Source organism: Canis lupus, chromosome 37 (genome assembly GCF_048164855.1).
Source record: "Canis lupus baileyi chromosome 37, mCanLup2.hap1, whole genome shotgun sequence".
NCBI lineage: Eukaryota > Metazoa > Chordata > Mammalia > Carnivora > Canidae > Canis > Canis lupus.
Genome location: NC_132874.1, coordinates 983,764 through 1,003,465, shown reverse-complemented (window position 1 = coordinate 1,003,465; position 19,702 = coordinate 983,764). Strand labels below are relative to the sequence as shown.

The window sequence follows — 19,702 nt, the reverse complement described above, 5'->3', positions numbered from 1 at the left end:
AAAGTATCTACATTCTTTTGACTTGAACCATTCTCTGCTCTTTGTTTTGGGAAAACCTCAGAACTCCTCTCCAGAACCAACCCATTTTATTTTTCTCTGCATTAACATAGCATTAACGTAACAGTGCCTGGAAGGAGCACTTCCTAGGACCTCCATGAAAGAGCAAGATCTTTTATTTTTTTTTAAAGATTTTATTTATTTATTCATGACAGACACACACACACACAGAGAGAGAGAGAGAGAGAGAGAGAGAGAGAGAGAGAGGCAGAGACACAGGCAGAGGGAGAAGCAGGCTCTATGTAGGGAGCCTGAAGTGGGACTCGATCCCCGGTCTCCAGGATCACACCCTGGGCTGAAGGCGGCGCTAAACTGCTGGGCCACCAGAGCTGCCAGAGCAAGATCTTTTAGAAGGTAATCCCAACTGTCACCACATTTACTGAATGCGCACAGACAAATCTTCCAGGGCTCTGAAGGGGAGGTACTGGACAGTTCACTACTCCATAAGCCAGGCCACTTTTAGTGACACATCAGAAGCACTGCTATAAGCTCTGGGAGACCCAGCACTCAGAAAGGTTATTTATCCCAAATGGGGTTACAGCAGGACATACATAAACTTAGGGAATCAACGCCCCCTCCAAAAAAAAAAAAGGGTATTCAGGGCATGAAGGGGGAGGAATGGAAGACAGACATGGAAGCTGGAGTGTACTTGGGTAGCTAGGCAAAGTGAGACCAGAAAAGGAAAGTAATACGGAAATCCTGGGACAAATTTGTGGAGGACACTTTTGAATGTTTAGGAATTAAATATAGAGGGTTGATGGTATTCACAAAAACCACTTACTTTTAGAGGTGGAAGGGACCTTTGAGAGATTCTACTATTTTATTTTTTTTTAAGATTTTATTTATTTATTCATAGAGACGCAGAGAGAGAGGCAGAGACACAGGCAGAGGGAGAAGCAGGCACCATGCAGAGAGCCCAACGTGGGACTGGATCCAGGATCTCCAGGATCACGCCCTGGGCTGCAGTTGGCGCTAAACTGCTGTGCCACGGGGGCTGCCCAGATTCTACTATTTTAATCCCATAATTCACAGATGCCCAGAAAGCATGGGAGACTTGCCTAAATGCAAATGCTGCCCAACAATTTTACTACAATAATTAAAGCAATGGGTTTTGATTAGTTGTGTGTGTGTGTGTGTGTGTGTGTGTGTGTGTGTGTTTTAATGTTGAAAGAGACCTGACCTCTGTTTGAGGGATTTTCCACACTTATTACACATGTAGAGTTTTTCTTTGTTGTGGATAATCTGGTGCTCAGTGAGACATGAGGTCAGATGGAAGGCCTTCCCACACTCATCATACTCAGGGTTTCTCCCCAGTGTGAATTCTGTAATGTCTATTAAGGTCAGAACTTACACTGAAGGCTTTTCCACATTCACTGCATTCTAAGGCTTTTTCTCCTGTATGAGTTTGCTGATGTTGAGTGAAATCTGAACTTTCCCTAAAAGCCTTCCCACACTCCCGGCACTGGTAACATTTTATTAAGCTATGGTATCTCTGCTTGCCACAGCAAGTCCTATGCTGTTACTGAAGGTTTTGCCACATTCACTGCACCCGTTCAGTTCCTCCCCAGTGTGATTTCTCTGATGTTTAATAAGGACTGAGCCTGGACTAAAATTTTTACTACACTGATTACACTGATACGGTTTTTCACCCATGTGAATTATGAGGTACTTAAACAGGGTTGTGTTTTGACTAAAGGTTCTCCCACACTCTTGACACTGAAAGGGCTTTTCCCTGTGTGGATTCTTTGATGTCCAAGAACTTCAAGCTGTGCATGAAGCTTTTCCCACACCGATCACATTATGTTGTCGTCCTTCCTCTGAATTTCCTTGATGCCTGCCAAGCCTGTCCTTGCATTCATGAAGGTCTCCAAAATGGAGAAACAGAAAAATATTCCTACCTCTGCAGATTCTATGGAGTATCATCTTCTGTGATTCCATTTCTTTGGATACTTCCTGCCTTCCAGCCAATTTCCCAGTCTCAGGCTTGGTCTCACTATCTAAAATAGGAAATAGATCATTGAAACGTCCCTTTCTTTTTCAGCTTTTTTTTTTTTAATAGAAAGTTTTAGACATTTAAAAGCAAACAAAATGGAAGTGTTACCTGTTTGAACTGATGGAGTCTTACACACCAAGGGACCATTTGTCTCTTTCTTAGTCATGTTCCCTCAAATGATAAATATCTCTTCAGCTCAATTAAGGAAAGTGCTGGAGAGGAAAGGTGAGATAAACACATCTTGAAATAAATAACTTATGTCGTACTTACTAACGTAGGATCGGGAGCAATCTTTACCATGAAAAGGGCACAAATTATTAAAGCATTTGTTAAAAGTCTGAGGGTATGAAGAGTACTTCAAACTGCATTCAAATACAATTATAGAGGAAAGGCAAAAACGTATTTATTCTATTGCTTGGAAAGAAAATTCTTTGTCTTAATCTTCCCCCAAATAGGACATTGCTTGCAGATTCAGTGTAAACTAATAATTCCCTCATATTAACTAAGATCAGTATTCCTTTATGAACACAACAGAAAAATACAGTTTTAGTGAAATTTGGCCTGAAGGAGATAAGTGTTCCACCAAACTCATTAAAATGAAGATTGTACCTGAATTCAAAGGAAATCTGGAAAAGGACTGATTTCTTGGCTCTTCTGGTCACTTTATTGCTATTATCTAGACAGACTGTCAAGGGGATCAGGATATAAAATGGGGGTAGTTTGTAAATGGAAAGCATATATGACATGTCAAGAATGTGGAAAGGAAAAGGTACCAAATGTAGACTGGAGTGAAATGAAAGGGAAAGTATTGGCATGAAAAGAGGAGAGAATTTAATGTGGAAGAAGATAGAAATGCAGTCAAAGTGAAAGGTTTAAAAGGTGGCTTTATCCTTGATGGGTAGAAAAAAATTAGAGAGACAGAGGGTAGGGCAGGACACTGAGGAGGTAAAGGAGAGGTGGTTGTAAGAAGCAACAGGCTGATGTGATAATTCAGTGCTTTAATAAAAAGCATAAATAGGTATCTGAAAAACAAACTCCTTTTGCTTTGAAGGCCAAGAATAAAGGCTGTACTTTGTAAAGAAAGAAGTAGATGAGACAGTAAGGATTTCGGGTGAATCAGGCAGAAGCACCCATGAATAAGCTGTCACGGACGGCTTTGATTGGCCAAGAAAGAGCCTGCTCCCCTAACACATCTCCCCAGAGAGTCTCCTCCTCTTGTCCTCACCTCTCTCTTGTTGGGAATGGGCTTTCAGAGAGGCATGTTGGAGCAGGGTCTGCATGTGCTGGAGCGGATAACTTCGTGACTGGTGTGTGGCTCCCAGGAACATCACCTCCTCCCAGAGCACTTCCTGTCCATCTGCTTGGGATGTGCCATGGAGACAGGCAGGGACTACTGGGCTTCGGAAGAAGCTGCTGTGAGAATCAGAGCTAAAGCTTCAGGAAACATTTCCCATGGAGACAGGATTGGGGAAAGGACTCAAGGACTCAGAACAAGGGAGAGACAGAAACCATGAAGCATGATGGGGGGTGGACTCCTAGCAATCTCACTGCTTTCCTATTAACCTAACCTGCAGATACTGCACTTTGCCACCACAGAACACCTGCTCTTGTCTCCTGAAACCCTGGATCATCAAACTCTCTATCCAAATCTTCCAACAAAGACACAGCCTCATCCCTGCATCCCTGTTCTTGGGGTACTACTCTGGCACCCAGGCCTGGAGCTCCTCGGGCAGGATGGTCAGGAACTGCTCCAGCACCAGCGGCTCCAAGGTGTGCTCCTTGCTGTGGGTCTCGGGGCACAGCTAGCATTGGCACAGCTCCCAGAGCCGGGTGAGGGCCCATTTCTGGTAGCAGAACTGCCTGAGGCGCAGAGCTCCTGACTGGACTGGCTGTTCTTCTGCAAGTCAATTTCTTGTACAAATACTTACCTTCCTCCATCTTTATTTACTATTACAGGTTCTTGTTATTTTCCGTCCTGGATGATGAGCTCTGCAGCCATCTTCTCTCAGGTGAGGGGTCCCTGCAGAAGGCTTTATACCCCAAGGAGAATCCCTTTCACAGAATATAGAAAAGTATTAAGATGAAAAATTGCCACCAATTAAAAAAGAAAATCTACATGTACTATTAAAGGTTGCACAGGATACTTTAAGAAAAACACAACAGAAGAAGTTTTTGAAATTTTGCCAACAGTGACATAGATGATTTAAGGATTTGACACTCTTGGTAATGAACATTTAAATGACTATTTTGGAAATTAAAGAGTAATCTTTTTCCTTCTTGTCTTTCCTGTCCTCACTCTACCCCCAATAAAATCCCCTTCAATTTTAGATGTGTCAAATGTGTTCTACTTGAGGGCCTCGACACCTGCTTGGGATGCTCTTATGCAGATATTTGCATGGGATATTCCCTCATTTGATGACAGCATGCTCAAAAAAGCATATCCTCCAAGAGACATTTCTAGATCATGCTGTATGAAATAGCTCTCCACCCACCATCACTCTCTTATCCTACTACAATGTTTTTTGTATCATTCACCACCACCGGAGGTTGTATGTTTACTCCTCACTCCCACAATAACACAGGCAGGGCTTTATCTGTTCAGAACACAAACAGGTGGTGCCAGAGCAGTGCATGATACATAGTAAGCCATCAATGATTAGACAAATACAGCAGTGAAAACATGAATAGGCCCACAGTTGTGAACTTCCCGAATGCTCTGAAAACCAAGAGCATTTTCTTTAAGTTACTAGAAGGCAATCCTCAAAGTGATAAGTTTATTAACAAAACTTGTCCTGAAATGACAGTAGGCTTATAGTCTCAGTGTGAATCATGTTCTGTTACAGAACTAACACGTTTGTACACGCGGCTGCCCTCGACTCCCCAGGTGCTGTGCGTTTAAAACACCATACAAGCACCACGCTTTTCAAACAATCCCTCCAAATCTGGTTCCGAAATCATTTCTGACCCCCAGGGTTGGAGAAGAGTGTTCTGTGTGTCAGGGACCCACCGGCTCGCAAGAGAGCCACGCGTCTCCCCGGAGTCCCCGGCTTCCCGCCCGCGCTGGACAGCGGAGCCGCGCCAGGTGTCAGCCCCCCGGATGCCCGACGGCCCGCGGGGTCCCACTCGGGCGGCTCAGGCCCCTGCAGCGCCCCGCCTGGTACATGCCTGCCCCCCCCCCCGCACCCAGCACCCAGGACACTACCGCCCCCCAAACCCACGCTCCCGGGTCGAGGCGGGGCTGCTCCGGAAACGACCGCGCGGTCTGCAGTGTCTGATGCTTTCCTCCCCGCCCCGCACCCCGGGGTAGTATCTTCCTCTGCACCGCCCCCTCCCGCAGGGTGTGTGGTTCTTCCGCAGCCCCTTCCTCCGCCTTTCCTTCCTGCTCACCTGACCCCACGGCCTGGCACATCTGCACCCTACCGTGGGATAGCTCGGTGTCCGAGCTCGACTCGGAAACCCCGCTTAGAGCTCTGGATGCCCTGTCGCCTTGGAGGCCCTTGTAGGAGGGCTGAGAATCAGACGAGACTGTTGCGGTGGCCGGTGACCGGGGGCCAGAGGTTTGCACCAGGAGCGGAACGACGAGCAGGACGGATTTGATTCTCTCCAGGGAAGGAGAGGGCCCAGATACGCAGAGCTGCGGCTCGGTTCTTTTAGGCTGGCCCGGAGTTTTAAGGATGTGAGAGGGTTGCAGGAGCGCCGGTGGAGGTGGGACGGGGGGGGGGGGGGGGGGGGGGTCCATTCTTGGCCAGGTAGAGCGGGAGGGGCAGGTGCTCTCGGGATGTGGGTTGTGGTCAGACTAGAGAAGAATGTTTTGTATACGTGGAGTCGATTTTCCCAAGATGTAGGGCACTTGAAAAGCAATGAGGTAGGGCCAAGTGTAGACACCTGTAAGTTTTGTCTGTAAGGTGGCTGGGGGAAGGGGGGGGTGGGGTTTGAATAAATTTCTTTTAGAGATGAACCATAGGAAATCAAATTTGATAGCCTACAAGTGGGGAAGTCCACAGACATGAAATTCCAAAGACAGTCAAGCAAAATAAGATATAAATGTCCTCAACAAAGGAGAACCTGGCAGGAGTCTGGGACTCACAGGGAAGGAATGCAATCCTCAGGAAGATGAAAAAGAGTAACTGTTTGGTAAACAAATGTTTTCTTGGCCACTCAGAAATACTGGGGCATAGAGGACCTTGATGAAACTGGCCTTGCTAGGTTCCTCCCTGTCCACCATACCTAGTTCACACCATAATGTTGTTATCCGTGGTGACACCTCCCTTCCTGGAGCAGGACCTCTATCTACATTCTGTTTAGGCAGTTGTGGGGGAGGTAAAGAGCTTTTCCTGAAGCTCCTGGGTTTCAATTGCTTTTATTATTTATTTATTTATTTATTTATTTATTTATTTATTTATTTATTTATGATAGTCCCACAGAGAGAGAGAGAGAGAGAGAGAGGCAGAGACACAGGCAGAGGGAGAAGCAGGCTCCATGCACCGGGAGCCCGACGTGGGACTCGATCCCGGGTCTCCAGGATCGCGCCCTGGGCCAAAGGCAGGCGCCAAACCGCTGCGCCACCCAGGGATCCCTTCAATTGCTTTTTAACTCAAAATAATCATCATGCTTAGGGAGCATGTCTTGAGGCAGCCTGCCCTTGGCCCCTACAGAATGCAGTTACTTAATCTCTGTGTGCCTCATTTTCCTTATCTGTAAAGTAAAAATAATAGTACACTCATCAGACAGTTATCGTGAGTATTGAATGATTAGCCTGTAAAGAACCCCTGCCATCCAGGTAGATCCTTGCAAATCATCTGGAATAGTTCTTAAGCATTATTTTTAATGGCCTCAAGGCATTTATTTTAATAGCTAACTTACTATCAAGCATACTAAAATATATTTTTTGCTATAATGAACAAGTCTGCAGCATTTCTTTTTTTGCAACATTCTTATACATGATCTCTTCTGCACACATATGATTTTATTTCTAGAGGATAGGTTCTCACAGTAAGATTGCTGGATGGAAGAATATATATATATGTATATATATATATCTTTTAAAAGATTTTTTAAATTAATTAATTATTTATGAGAGAGAGAAAGAGAGTGTGTGTGGGTGGGGGGGGGAGAGGGAGAAGCAGATGGAAAGGGACAAATGAGCTCCATGCTGAGTGGAGCCAGATGTGGGGCTGGATCCCACATCCCAGAGATCATGACCTGAGCATTAACCAAGAATCAGATGCTTAACAAACTGAACCACCAGTGTCTTTTTAATAATGAAAGATGCTGTTAGATTGCTTTCCAAAAGGCTGTAACATCTCATATTTCAAAGAGCAACAGTCATTACAGCTTTTCAAAATGAAGGCCAGGATGGCCTCATGTCACATGGGAGAGAAAGTTTCCCAAGCTTATCCTTGATCCTTGGCCCTCAGATCTCTTTCTCTGGGGTGCTATTTATTCCCTCCAGATAACGGGATAAAACTAATTCCTATATTCTAAAGTATTGCTCACATTTAAAAAATATTACTTTCTAGGGTGCCTGGATGACTCAGTCAGTTGAGCATCTGCCTTCGGCTTGGGTCATGTCCTGTGATGGAGCCCCAAGTTGGGCTCCCTGCTCAGCGGAGAGTCTGCTTCTCCCTCTCCTATTCCCTCTGCTTGTGTTCTCTCTCTCTGTGTGTCAAACAAATAAATAAGATTAATTAAATAAAAAATATTACTTTCTAAGATCCATCAACTTTCCTTCATATGTGTGTCACATTTCCCAGTTTGTATTAGCAGGAGTTAAAAGTCCATGTCACCTTGCAACCTCGTCTGCACTTTTAAAAACTTGTTTGTAAGACCAAGTTTTGTCACATAAAGGTATGCCTATGTTTCCTATACCTAAGATATCTATATTCATCAACTTTTTATGTTGTTTTGTGTTTATTGTGTTACACACATCTTTATCATTTCTATTCATCTTGTTTGGTCATTCTATTTATTCAATTGTCAGAAGTGCAAATCTCTTCTACAACTGTGACAGTAAAGTATTTTATTTTTAATGAAAAGCTTTTTATAATGTTAACCTTTTGATTTAAATTTAATTTGTTGTAATTTATGGTATGAAGAATAAACCCAAATTAAGTATTTACCATACCAACTTTTTGATTTACATTTATTTTTTTATAATTAACAATGCATGTTGTAATTGTGTTTTTTTTTAAACAAGGGTGTTTATTTTCATAAGTGAAGTGTGAGAATAAGAAATATGTATTTGATCTTTGTGCCCAGTTCTTGACACAGAACTTTGAATTTCCCAAGTGATGGAGTGATAGGAGCATCCTATGTTATTCATAACAAGCCAATCCAACCATACCTGAATTTATTCTAATAAGGTGACTCTTGGTGGGCCCATAGGTGGCTTCAGGATGAAGGGCCTGATTGCCAGAGGAAACAACCGGGATTGGAGGGTTGGAACTTTTGGCCCCCTCCCTTGACTCTGGGGAGTGGAGGAGGCTGGAGATTGAGTCAATCACCAATGGCCAATGATTTACAATGGCCAATGATTTAATCAAACATGTAGTGGAGGCTTTGTAAAAACAAAAACAAAAACAAAAACAAAACAATGGCATTTGGAGAACTTCCAGGTATGAGGTACTGTGAGGCATCATGCCCTGAGAGTGAATGAACACTTCACCCACCATCCCTCCCTGCCAAACCTTGCCATATGCACCTCTTACACTCAGCTGCTCCTAGGTTGTATGTTTTAGTTACAAACTGGTAAAAGTAAGCAAAGTGTTTCCTTGAGTTTTGTGAACTGTTCTGGCCAATTATCAAATCTGAAGGTGAGGTTGTAGGAACATTTTATTTAGCTGCTGGGTCACAAGTACAAGTGGTCTGGACTTGCAATTGGCGTCCAAGGTGGAGGCCGCTTTTGTGGGACTGAACTCTTGAATTGTGGAGTCTCTGCTAACTCTGAGTAGTGTGAGAATTGAATTGCATTGTAGGCCACCCAGTTGGTGTCAGAGAATTGGCTGGTGTAGGAAAACCCCAACGTACTTGGTAAACACAGTTCATGAAAACTTTCTTGACTTGACTTTTGAGTATGATTTTGGTGAAACATATTTAAAAGAGGACATATCTTAGATTATTGTTGGGCTTTTCCATTCAGAATAAAGCATCATTTTCTCATATTCTTTTGTACTAAAAGGCTCTTCTGAGAAGTCTCCTCAAAGCTTCTTTAACATCCTTGCTCCTCAGGGTGTAGATGAATGGGTTGGCCATAGGAGTAATAACACAGTAAAATAGCATTAGAACTTTGGTAAGGTCTTGAAAGCTATCCCCCAAAAGCTGCATATAGATGTAGATGCCAGGGCCATAAAATAAAGATACCACCAGTAAACGTGAAGAACAAGTGTCGAAGGCATTAAGTCTCTTATCAACAGAGGGGATTCGAAATACGGCTTGGGCAATACAACTATAAGGGACAAGAATCATGGAGAGGGGACCCATTATCAGAAAGGTGGCCACCACAGCTAAAGTAACCTTGTTGATTATGGTGTCCACATAAGCCATCTTAATAACCACAGGCAGCTCACAAAAGAAGTGGTCTAGCTCCTGGTTCCCACACAGGGGCAGCTGGACCATGAGTATGGACTGCAGCAGTGAATTTGCCAGACCATTGAGCCAGGCAGTGCTGGAGAGCTGCCAGCAGTGCTTGTGGTCCATGACTACAGAGTACCTCAGAGGCTTAAGCACAGCCACATAGTCTAAGGCCATGATTCCAAGCAGGACACATTCAGTACAGCCTAGCCAGTGGAATATATAGGCCTGGGCCATACAGCCTATATAAATAATGTTCTTGTTGGGGCCCACCAAGTTGAATAGCATTTGTGATACAGTTGTGGTATCCCAGTTGTGATAAACAGAGATCCAAAAAGGAGAGGCTCATGAGGAAGAAATACATAGGGCTTTGAAGTTGGGAATCTAGTGGAGAAACCAGAATAATAGCAATATTTTCCAACTGTGCACATGTAGGAGATGAGAAAGGCAAAGAAGAGAGGAAGACCCAACCAAGGGTACTTGGCAAAGTCCATAAGAATGAAATCCTCTGGGAAACTTTCATTTATATGCTTCATTAAATTTTGATGGGAGACACCTGCCAAAATCAAGGAAGATATGAGTGATTTAAAAACCCCAAGTTAGCAGAAGTTTTGAGAAAAAAATATACATTTTGGGGGGCGGAGAGATAGGTTACACTCCCAATAGAAATCATAACATTAATGAATATAATAATTACAATTAACATTATAAAGTAACACTTGGAAAATCCTTTCAGTAGAGAATGTTTTTAGTAGAGAAGTTTCTTTTTTTAAGATTTTTTGATTATTTATTTATTTATTCATGAGAGACACAGAGAAAGAGGCAGAGACATAGGCAGAGGAAGAAGCAGGTTCCTCGTGGAGAGCCTGATGTGAGACTTGACCCTGGAACCCCAGGATCACACCCTGAGCCAAAGGCAGACTCTCAATCACTGAGCCACCTAGACATCCCAAGAAGTTTCTATATATATATATATTTTTTTTTTCCCCCTAAATCAAAGCACTGTGTGATAGGTTAGCGGCATTAGTGGCTATGGCGCTTTTGTATGATTAAAGAAGCCATAGGGAGGTGGGCAGTCTATTTTCCCAGCAACTTTGCAGCTAAGGGTGCATGTGATCTACATTTGGTCATCAGATGCTTCAACACAGGATTTGAATCTTGGTAAAAGGATGCAAAAGAATGAGGAGGGGGAAAGGAATTGTCAGAGCAGATGCCTTCCTGATTAATGTCCCATGTGGCAACAGTAAAGGATGTGTCCTATGTAGTCTCTTTCTGGAATGGGATTTTGGCTGTACCTTGTTTCCCTTCTGCTTGTTTGTGAAGTTTGGTTCTTTACCATTCACATCAATTCTGTGAACTACTACTCTTAAAATATCTTCTTTCTGCTTAAGTTATCAGAATTATTTTCTTTGTTTACAACCGGGTACCAGAAAGTGGGTTGAAATTTTCTGAAGATCTCATTAGTCAGGGGACTGGTGAGGAAAGAATGGGACTCCAAGAATTGGAATGAGGATATATGTGGCATCCAGGGTATTCATGGTTCCGCACCACCCACCCTCCCATTCTAGCCAAGGCACATTTCTTTTGTCTAATAAAGCTGCCATGCTTGACAATGCTATCCCTATCAAGATAATGAAGTGAGAAGCTACAGACTGGGAGAAAATATTTGCAAAAGACATATATGATAAAGGATTGTTATTCAAAATATATAAATAACACTTAAAACTCAACAATAAAGAAACAACCTAATTTTATTTATTTATTTTTAAAGTGTTCCTTCCAATGTAGTAGGATACATAGGAGGAGGTTTTTGTTTGTTTGTTTTTGTTTTTTTTATTCATGAGAGACACACAGAGAGAGGCAGAGGGAGAAGCAGGCTCCAAGCAGGGAGGCTGATGTAGGACTCGATCCCAGGTCCCCAGGACCAGGCCCTGGACTGAAGGCAGCATTAAACCACCTGAGCCACCCAGGCTGCCCCAACAACCCAATTTTAAAACAGGCCAAAGTCCTTAGCTCATCAAAGAAGAAATATAGGTGGCAAATAAGCAAATGTAAAGATGTTCCAAATCATATGTTGCTATAGACTAAATATTTTATTCACCCCCTTCACCAAATTCATATGTTACAACCTAGTTCCCAATGAGATGGTGCTAGGAGGCAGAGCCTTTGGGAGGCCTTAGGTCATGAAGGTGGGCCTTTATGTCTGGGATTGGTGCTCTTATAAAAAAGAACCCAGGGGATCCCTGGGTGGCGCAGCGGTTTAGCGCTTGCCTTTGGCCCAGGGCATGATCCTGGAGACCCAGGATCGAGTCCCATGTCGGGCTCCCAGTGCATGGAGCCTGCTTCTCCCCCTGCCTATGTCTCTGCCTCTCTCTCTGTGACTATCATAAATTTAAAAAAAATAATTAAAAAAAGAGAACCCAGAGACCCCTTGTACTTTTCACCATGGGAGGTTATAGCTAGAAGGTGCTATCTGCTCATCAAAAAGTGGTTCCTTACCAAATACGCCTGTCTCATGATCTTGGACTTTTCAACTTCCAGAACTGTGAGAAAAATGTTATAAGCCACCCAATCCTGGGCATTTTGTTTCAGCAGCCCAAATGGGCTAAGACGTATGTCATCAGGGAAATGCAATTAGAACAATGAGATTCCACTACATGACTACTAGAATGGCCAAAATTCAGAACAATGACACCAAATCTTGAGAAGGATGTGGTGCAATACAAACTCATATTCATGGCTGGTGGGAATGCAAAATGGTACAGCCACTTTGGAAGATAGCCTGCAAGTTTCTTACAAAACCACACATACTCTTACCATTTGATCCAGCAATAACCCTTCTTCCTTTAAAGACCTTATAATCTATTCATGGAAGCAAGATATTTCATAAGAGGAAATGTATACAAGAGAAAATTAACATATGCACAATTCTCAAGACATAGCATATAGCCTTAATATTTAAAATCAGAATATTTTGGTTGATCCATTTACAGTTATTTATCCATTCACTCATTAAATTAACATTACTTTTATGCCTACCAAGCATAGGGCATAATATTAGGCACTGCAGGGCAGGAAAACTAACCAGATCTATCCTTCATTCCAAGGATATCATACACCAGTATCTCTCTACATGTGCATAAATAAGTAAGAATAACTAAAAATGTGCTAACAGCCATCCTAGATGTACAGGTAAAGGGTGAAGAGAATTTAGAGGTGGGAGAAATCATTCATAGGCGGGAATCAAGAAGGTGATGGTATCATGAAGGTGAGTGCTACTAAAGAAAATCTCATATTAGATATGGATTTCAGCTTAAACATGGCACACGTAACAAAGGTATTTGTCCCTACCTACCACAGTGGCAGTAAAATAATTTTTTAAAAGGTAAAAACTCACAAAGGAGAAGAGGTTGAGAAGGGAGATGACAACAGAGAAGCAATGTCAACAGGATTTTGGAAGATGGAAAGAAAGTAGGTGTTTGGGTGATGGTTGTCTTGGAAGATCTGGGAAAGCAGAGACCTTGAGAGCAATGGGAGGAGCCAACAAGCAAGTAGACTCATAGGGGAGAAACCGAGAAAGGTGTAGGATTGGAGGAACCACAGACCTTGAAGGTGATAGCTGTGGCATGAAGTGAAAACGAGAGGACTGTAGGAGGGATATATTAAGAACAGTTAGACCCTGAGGTCCCCTACTTCTTCAGTGCTACCAGGTGACTGCAGGAGGCAGCATGTTTGCTCCTCTGTGAAGGTGATCTAGGGGCACTATGCACTTGGGGACACCAGACAAACCTGATCCCACAGGAGAGGACAGAATGAAAATGGGGCAATCACAGAGCACTCACCAATTTGTGAGACTCTCAACTTTTCTCAATTATCAGAATGTTGGCAGCCATGCCAGGATGACTTAAACAGGAATTAGAAGGATTTGTGATTTGAGAAACAGTCCAGGAAAAGACCTACATTTTCAAATGAAGATTTTAAAATGAAAAGCTGCATTCATACTTGACCAAACTACAGGGAAAGCTGCCATCAACAAACTCCTTGTATTCACAAAATTACCAGTCAGCCCTGTTGTGTCTTACCCTGAAATATGAGTGGACCAGAATGACCAAACATCTCAGAAAAGCTTTTAACTATAATAGACCAAAAAAATGAGCTTAAAAAAAAAAAAAAAGAACTGGGATCCCTGGGTGGCGCAGCGGTTTAGCGCCTGCCTTTGGCCCAGGGCGCGATCCTGGAGATCCGGGATCGAATCCCACGTCGGGCTCCCGGTGCATGGAGCCTGCTTCTCCCTCTGCCTGTGTCTCTGCCTCTCTCTCTCTCTGTGTGACTATCATAAATAAATAAAAATTAAAAAAAAAAAGAACTTAGATATAAGAGACAATGCAGGAAGGAGAAACCCTCAAACATTAAGGAGATACTATAACCTTGAAATACAAGCAGAATTACTAGAAACCGGGGGCATTATTTAGAGAACATGAAATAGTGGTTGAAAACTATATGATAGGGCAGCCTGGGTGGCTTGGCGGTTTGGCGCCTGCCTGGGGAGACCCAGGATCGAGTCCCACATCGGGCTCCCTGCATGGAGTCTGCTTCTCCCTCTGCCTGTATCTCTGCCTCTCTGTCTCTCATGAATAAATAAATGAAATCTAAAAAAAGAGAAAACTATATGATATAAAGGAAAGATTAAATAAAAGGTTTGAAAGGGAAATTCTTAGAAAATAGAACAAAAATATAGAAATGGAATAAAATAGATAAAAAAGTATCAGACCAGAAGACCTATCAGGTTTTAGAGGAGTTGATTAATAACACTGTCTTCTCTTCTTGAATTCAAAACAAAATGAAAAATGGATATAGATGCCAGAGTGATGATCAAAAAATGTGTTTGCATTATTGTTTGAAGATCACAGTTTATGTCATGCAATCAAATCATCTTGCTTTTTCTACATCCCTGAGAGCACTTACCCCATCAGTTACTAGCACAAATGGACAACGCCCACCCCTCCTCCCAAAACACACACAGACACAGACACACACACACACACGCACACATACACGCACACACACAACCACATGATGAATCTGTGCCTATAGGTCAGGCATAGTGAAAGTAGAGCGGGATGAATCCCAAAGACAGGTGAGATTCAACCAGAGAGAAAGTGGCTGAGTCAAGCACTGAATCAACCAACCATGCTTGGTTCCATTTGTCAAATTTACCAGTCTTAGTATGGTTTTATCTTTTAAAGATTTATTTATTTTTTAGAGATGGTGGGGAGGGGCAGAGGGAGAGGGAGAGAGAGCCTTAAGCTGACTCCGTGCTGAGCTGCTTGGAAGGGAGCTCGATCTTACCACCCCAAGACCATGACTTGAGCAAAATCAAGAGTGGGATGCTAAACCAACTGGGCCATCCAAGCACCTCTATTTATTTTTAATTAAAGTACAATTAACACATGGTGTTAGGGGCATCTGGATGTCTCAGTCAGTTAAGCCACGACTTGGATTCAGCTCAGGGTCCTGGGATTGAGCCCCATGTGGGGCTCCCCACTTAGCAAGGAGTCTGCTTGTCTTTCTCTCCCTCTGTCCACCCCAGTCTCTCTTTCTCTCTCTCAAATAAATAAATACAATCTTTTAAAGAGAGAGAGAACACAAGTGGGGAGGGGCAGAGGGAGGAGAAGCAGACTCCTGGCTGAGCAGAGAGCCCAAAGCAGGGCTCCATGCCAGTACCCTGGGATAAGCACCTGAGCCAAAGGCAGATGCTTCACTGACTGAGCCACACAGGCATCCCTTTAAAAAATTAAAAAAATATAACATTGGATGTTATATATTTCAATTTTTTAATTAAAAAATAAGTTTACCAATCTGATAAATTCCTTTTTCTTTCTCAAAACTATGAAGGAGAGAGTTGAGATAAATTGGAAATATTCCCCCATACACTTCTTGCCTGATGAATGTACTAGAACTTCCTCCACTGTATTAGAAATGGGGATTAATGGGTTGCCTGGGTGGCTCAGGACAGGGACAGGACCAGATATGGAGGCAGAGGCAGTGGCAAAGAAACAAGTCTCCAAAAACAGAGAACATAATAACCTATACTTGCTGGAAAATTCATGCATTTGCATATAAGATGGAAAAGAGTAAAACAAGATCCACAGCAGCCCCCACCTCCCCGCCCCAGTCCTCAATACTTTGGCTTGTTGGTCATTGTTCATAAGGTTTGGTCTTCAAATTTATAATCAGAGTATTTAGTGCTTTGACCTGCTCTGTTTTCCTGCCTCCTAGATAATGGGAACTTTTGGACATAATTCTGAGATTGAAGGGAACAAATGATAGCCTCGGGTCTGGCATAATAAGAAGTCATTTAGCTCATGGAGTGATCTTACCCTGCCTGATCTTGTTCAAAATTTGGAACCTTCATTTTCTGTCTCAAAACAAAATAAAATTGATCAACACTCAGTGCCATCTAGGCTGATGTGCATAGAATGAGACATCACAAAAACATACTTCTTCTCATTTGAACTTGTATTAACCAGGTGTCATTAGCTATAGAATTTAGTCAGGAGAAGGGTTGCAAAAGGGTTGGATTCCAAAAGTTCTGAGAGAGGGAAGAAGGTACAATCTGTCTAGGGCTTCAATAAGAGTCACTAAAGGTCTTGATACGGTGGATAGGGTGAATGTACTTTCCAGAGGCATAGGTTCCAAGTCTGATTCAATGGCAGATAAAACCAGTTCTCACCCATTACACCAGTGGTCCCAGAGGGGCTGTCATTGGCAAATGAATCTCTCTGGAGGAACACTGTCCATCTTTTATTTTCAGTTTTGGTTATGATTGCAGATTACATTAGTTCTTCCACTCATTAATCCCATCTTAATAACAAGGGAGAGTAGGATTTACCCCCCAAATTTTCAGAAAGCAAACAATACTGCATTAATGATGATGATGATTGTAGTTTAACATATCCTAGTTACTTTACATGAATGGTCTCATATAATGTTCCTACCAACTCCTTGACATGGATATTATTATTGTCTTAATTTTATAGTTGACCTTGAAGCTTCAAAAGGTGTCATTTGTCCCACCTATGTAAGGCTTACACATTTTCAGAACTCAAACACGAAGTGAATGCTTTGCCAATGTCATGAGTAAACATCGGTTTTCTTGTCAGTGTTTGGGGGATGTGTTTATTTGGTGTGTTCAACCATACCAAAGGCTCTTTAAAGACAAGGCTCAGGTCCTCTTTTTCAACTGATTTCAGCGCAGTAATAGTCAACTTAAGTCCTCCTTCTATTTCTTACAAAGGAGGGTAAACCTTCCAGCCATCTCAATCATATGAAGAATATCTCAGAGCAGGTCACTTTTCAGAACAAGGTAGAACAGAAGAAGGAATTTAAAAAGTGCTTTAAAGGCAAAATCCTTGCCAACTCCATGACAATACTTTTATCTCCACACTTTCATCACATCCACAAAGCTGCCTCTTCAGGCACTTTAGCTTATTAGATACTCTCATTATGAAGTTGTTACTCAGAGCAAAGCCATACAATTCTCCCTCTCCTACTTGTTATGGACTGAATTGTGTTCCCCCTTTCCAACTCAGATGTTGAAGCCCTTACCCCTGACCTGACTACATTTTGGGATAGGGTCTTTAAGGCCTTAATTAAGATTACATGAGGTCATAAGGGTGGTGCCTTTACTTAATGAGACTGGTGTCCTTATCAGAAGGGAAAGATAAATGAGAGCTGTCATACCACCTCACTGTCTTCCTCTCTCTCTTCTTGAAAGGCCATGTGAGGAAGCAGCAGGAAGGTGGAGGTCTACAAAGCAGAGGAGAGGCCTCTTCAGAAAATGACTCTGACAGCGCCTTCATCTTGGGCTTTTAGGCTCCAGAACTATGAGAAGATAAACTTCTGTTGTTAAAGCCACCCGGGCTGTTATATTTTGTTACAGCAGCCCTAGGTGACAACTACACTATATTTACATCGAAAGAATCGGCAGATAAGGAGAGCATGTCCCAGGCAAAAGCAGATAGAGCCTAGGAGATAGAGAAGATCAATTCGGTTTGTTCATATGGTCTGTACCTCCTGTGAGGAGAAATTCTTATATAGATTTCTAAGGTTTTATTTTACATCTTCCTCTTCCATGTTTCAAACCTGAGTCAAGCAGTTGTTCACTGGACAAGTCTTTTTTCACAGAAAATAGAAGGTTATCTCAGGCTATCTAACCCATAGGACCAAGGTTTGAGATCAGTCTAAGTTGCTTAATTTTGCTTAGCTCTGTGGCCAAAAACTTAATTCTTGACTGAATAAAATAGAAGACAGGTATCGTGAGAAAAGCATGGATTCCAGAATCAGACAGAGACTTGGATTTGACACTGCACTTTGTCCTTACTACAAGTCTGTGAACATTACTGAGCCTGTTTCCTCATCTTCAGTGGATTATTACACATATTTGACAGGATTGTCGGGTTGATTAGGTGGAGTGTGTCTGCAAACACCTGGAATATTGTAGACTTCCAGTAATTCTAATTTGATAATAGGAGGGTAAGCGGATGTTCATGAATCAATATAAAAGTGCTAAAGGCCTATGTTGACCTCACTTTTAGTTCAGCTATGTAATATGGAGTTTTGCAAACGTAATTCACTTGCTTCAAAATTACTTGGAGTGTTTGCTCAAAGTACTTATTTCTGTGTCCTTCACCAAACCAGAATTAAAACTTCTGGGGATGAGTCCCAAGAAACTATATTTTTAACAAGTTCCTTAGGTGATTTAAATGCACATCCAGCTTGGGAGTCACTGCATCATAGGATCATTCTGTGTTTTAAATTGCAGAATTAAACTTCAGTTTCCATTGGGGCCAATTATTTATTTCCTTGGGGACTAAAACTCTTCCTTGAATACTGAAGACATATAAGAAAATATGCATTACTATTTTATAATTTGGTGGTATTTGGAAAATCATATGTAAAACGTAGCATGCTGGGTTCTCTGGAATCCCTAATTAATTACATGGGAATTCAGGAAAAGGCTTAAAGAGTTGGGAACATTTTTGTTGTTCTCCCCCCATTCCTCCCCTAAAAAGAGAGGACAGAGAGGAACTTCAGCAAAGACATCACAAAGGAAGTTACTGATTTCTGGGTTGCTCAGCTCTCAGAGCCACAGGAAGTGCATTTTCTTCTCTTCACAGTTATCACTTTGATCATAAAGAAACACATCCTTGGTCCTTGAGAGTGAGAATGTTCAGTCCCAACTGCATGTGAATGATTGGATCAGAGTTTAGAGTAACACGGAATAATTTGGGAGAAGAAAAGTCAAGGCCCCACTGGGAGTCGAACCCAGGATCTCCTGTTTACAAGACAGGCGCTTTAACCAGCTAAGCCATGGAGCCCATATAGGTGGCCATGATTGTGTTAGATCTATCCTTGCTATTAGATCAAATAGTATTGCCAGAGCCCATAGAATGCAGAGCAGTCTCTCATAAGAAAACGGACAGACTCCAAGAGGACGTTTTTGCTCACTTAGATGCTGCAGAGCTAATAGAAGTGGGAAAGGCTGGGCGCAGCTGGCGGGTTAGGACTCCTAACACTCCACTCAACCCAGGAACAACTCTCAGGAAAACCCAAGGCCAGGCCCCTCTTCTTCCCAACTAGAGCCAAGCCAGGACTGTACCTGCTCCTTTGTAACTTAGACTCACGACCTTCCAATATGCTAAGTTATAGGATCTCTCAGGACCGCAGGGCACTGCTGAGACCGGTGACACAGGCACAGGTGTAGGGTGCTCGGGGTGAAGGCGAGGAAGCGGGGGGCCCCCCAGCCCAAAGTGTTCCCTGGGTCCGAGGACAGCCCTTCGGAGGTGAGGGTCTGTACGGTTCCTGGAGGCATCGCTTTGCCCCTTCCGGCAAAACCGAGGCCTGCATCCCAGGGCCGTGCGTCATCAGTTCGCCCAACAGGTGACGCCTTCTCCCCTCTCACCCCATCCTGTGAGGTCGCAGCTCCGCGGTCACTCGCACCCCCGACACTGCACCCCCCCAAATGGCCTGCCCCCTTCCGCGAGATCGTACCCGGGGCGCAGAGAGCGGGGCTCTCAGGTG

At 42.9% G+C, this 19,702-nt stretch overlaps 1 non-coding gene and 1 pseudogene across 1 annotated transcript; both read right to left on the bottom strand.

The window, feature by feature from the left end:
- Positions 1–9,220: 9,220 nt before the first annotated feature.
- Positions 9,221–10,155, bottom strand: LOC140626068 (olfactory receptor 2B11-like; annotated as a pseudogene).
- Positions 10,156–18,925: 8,770 nt separating this feature from the next.
- On the bottom strand, positions 18,926–18,999 carry TRNAT-UGU (transfer RNA threonine (anticodon UGU)). Its single transcript has one exon. It is a non-coding gene; the product is annotated as a tRNA-Thr (tRNA).
- Positions 19,000–19,702: the final 703 nt, after the last annotated feature.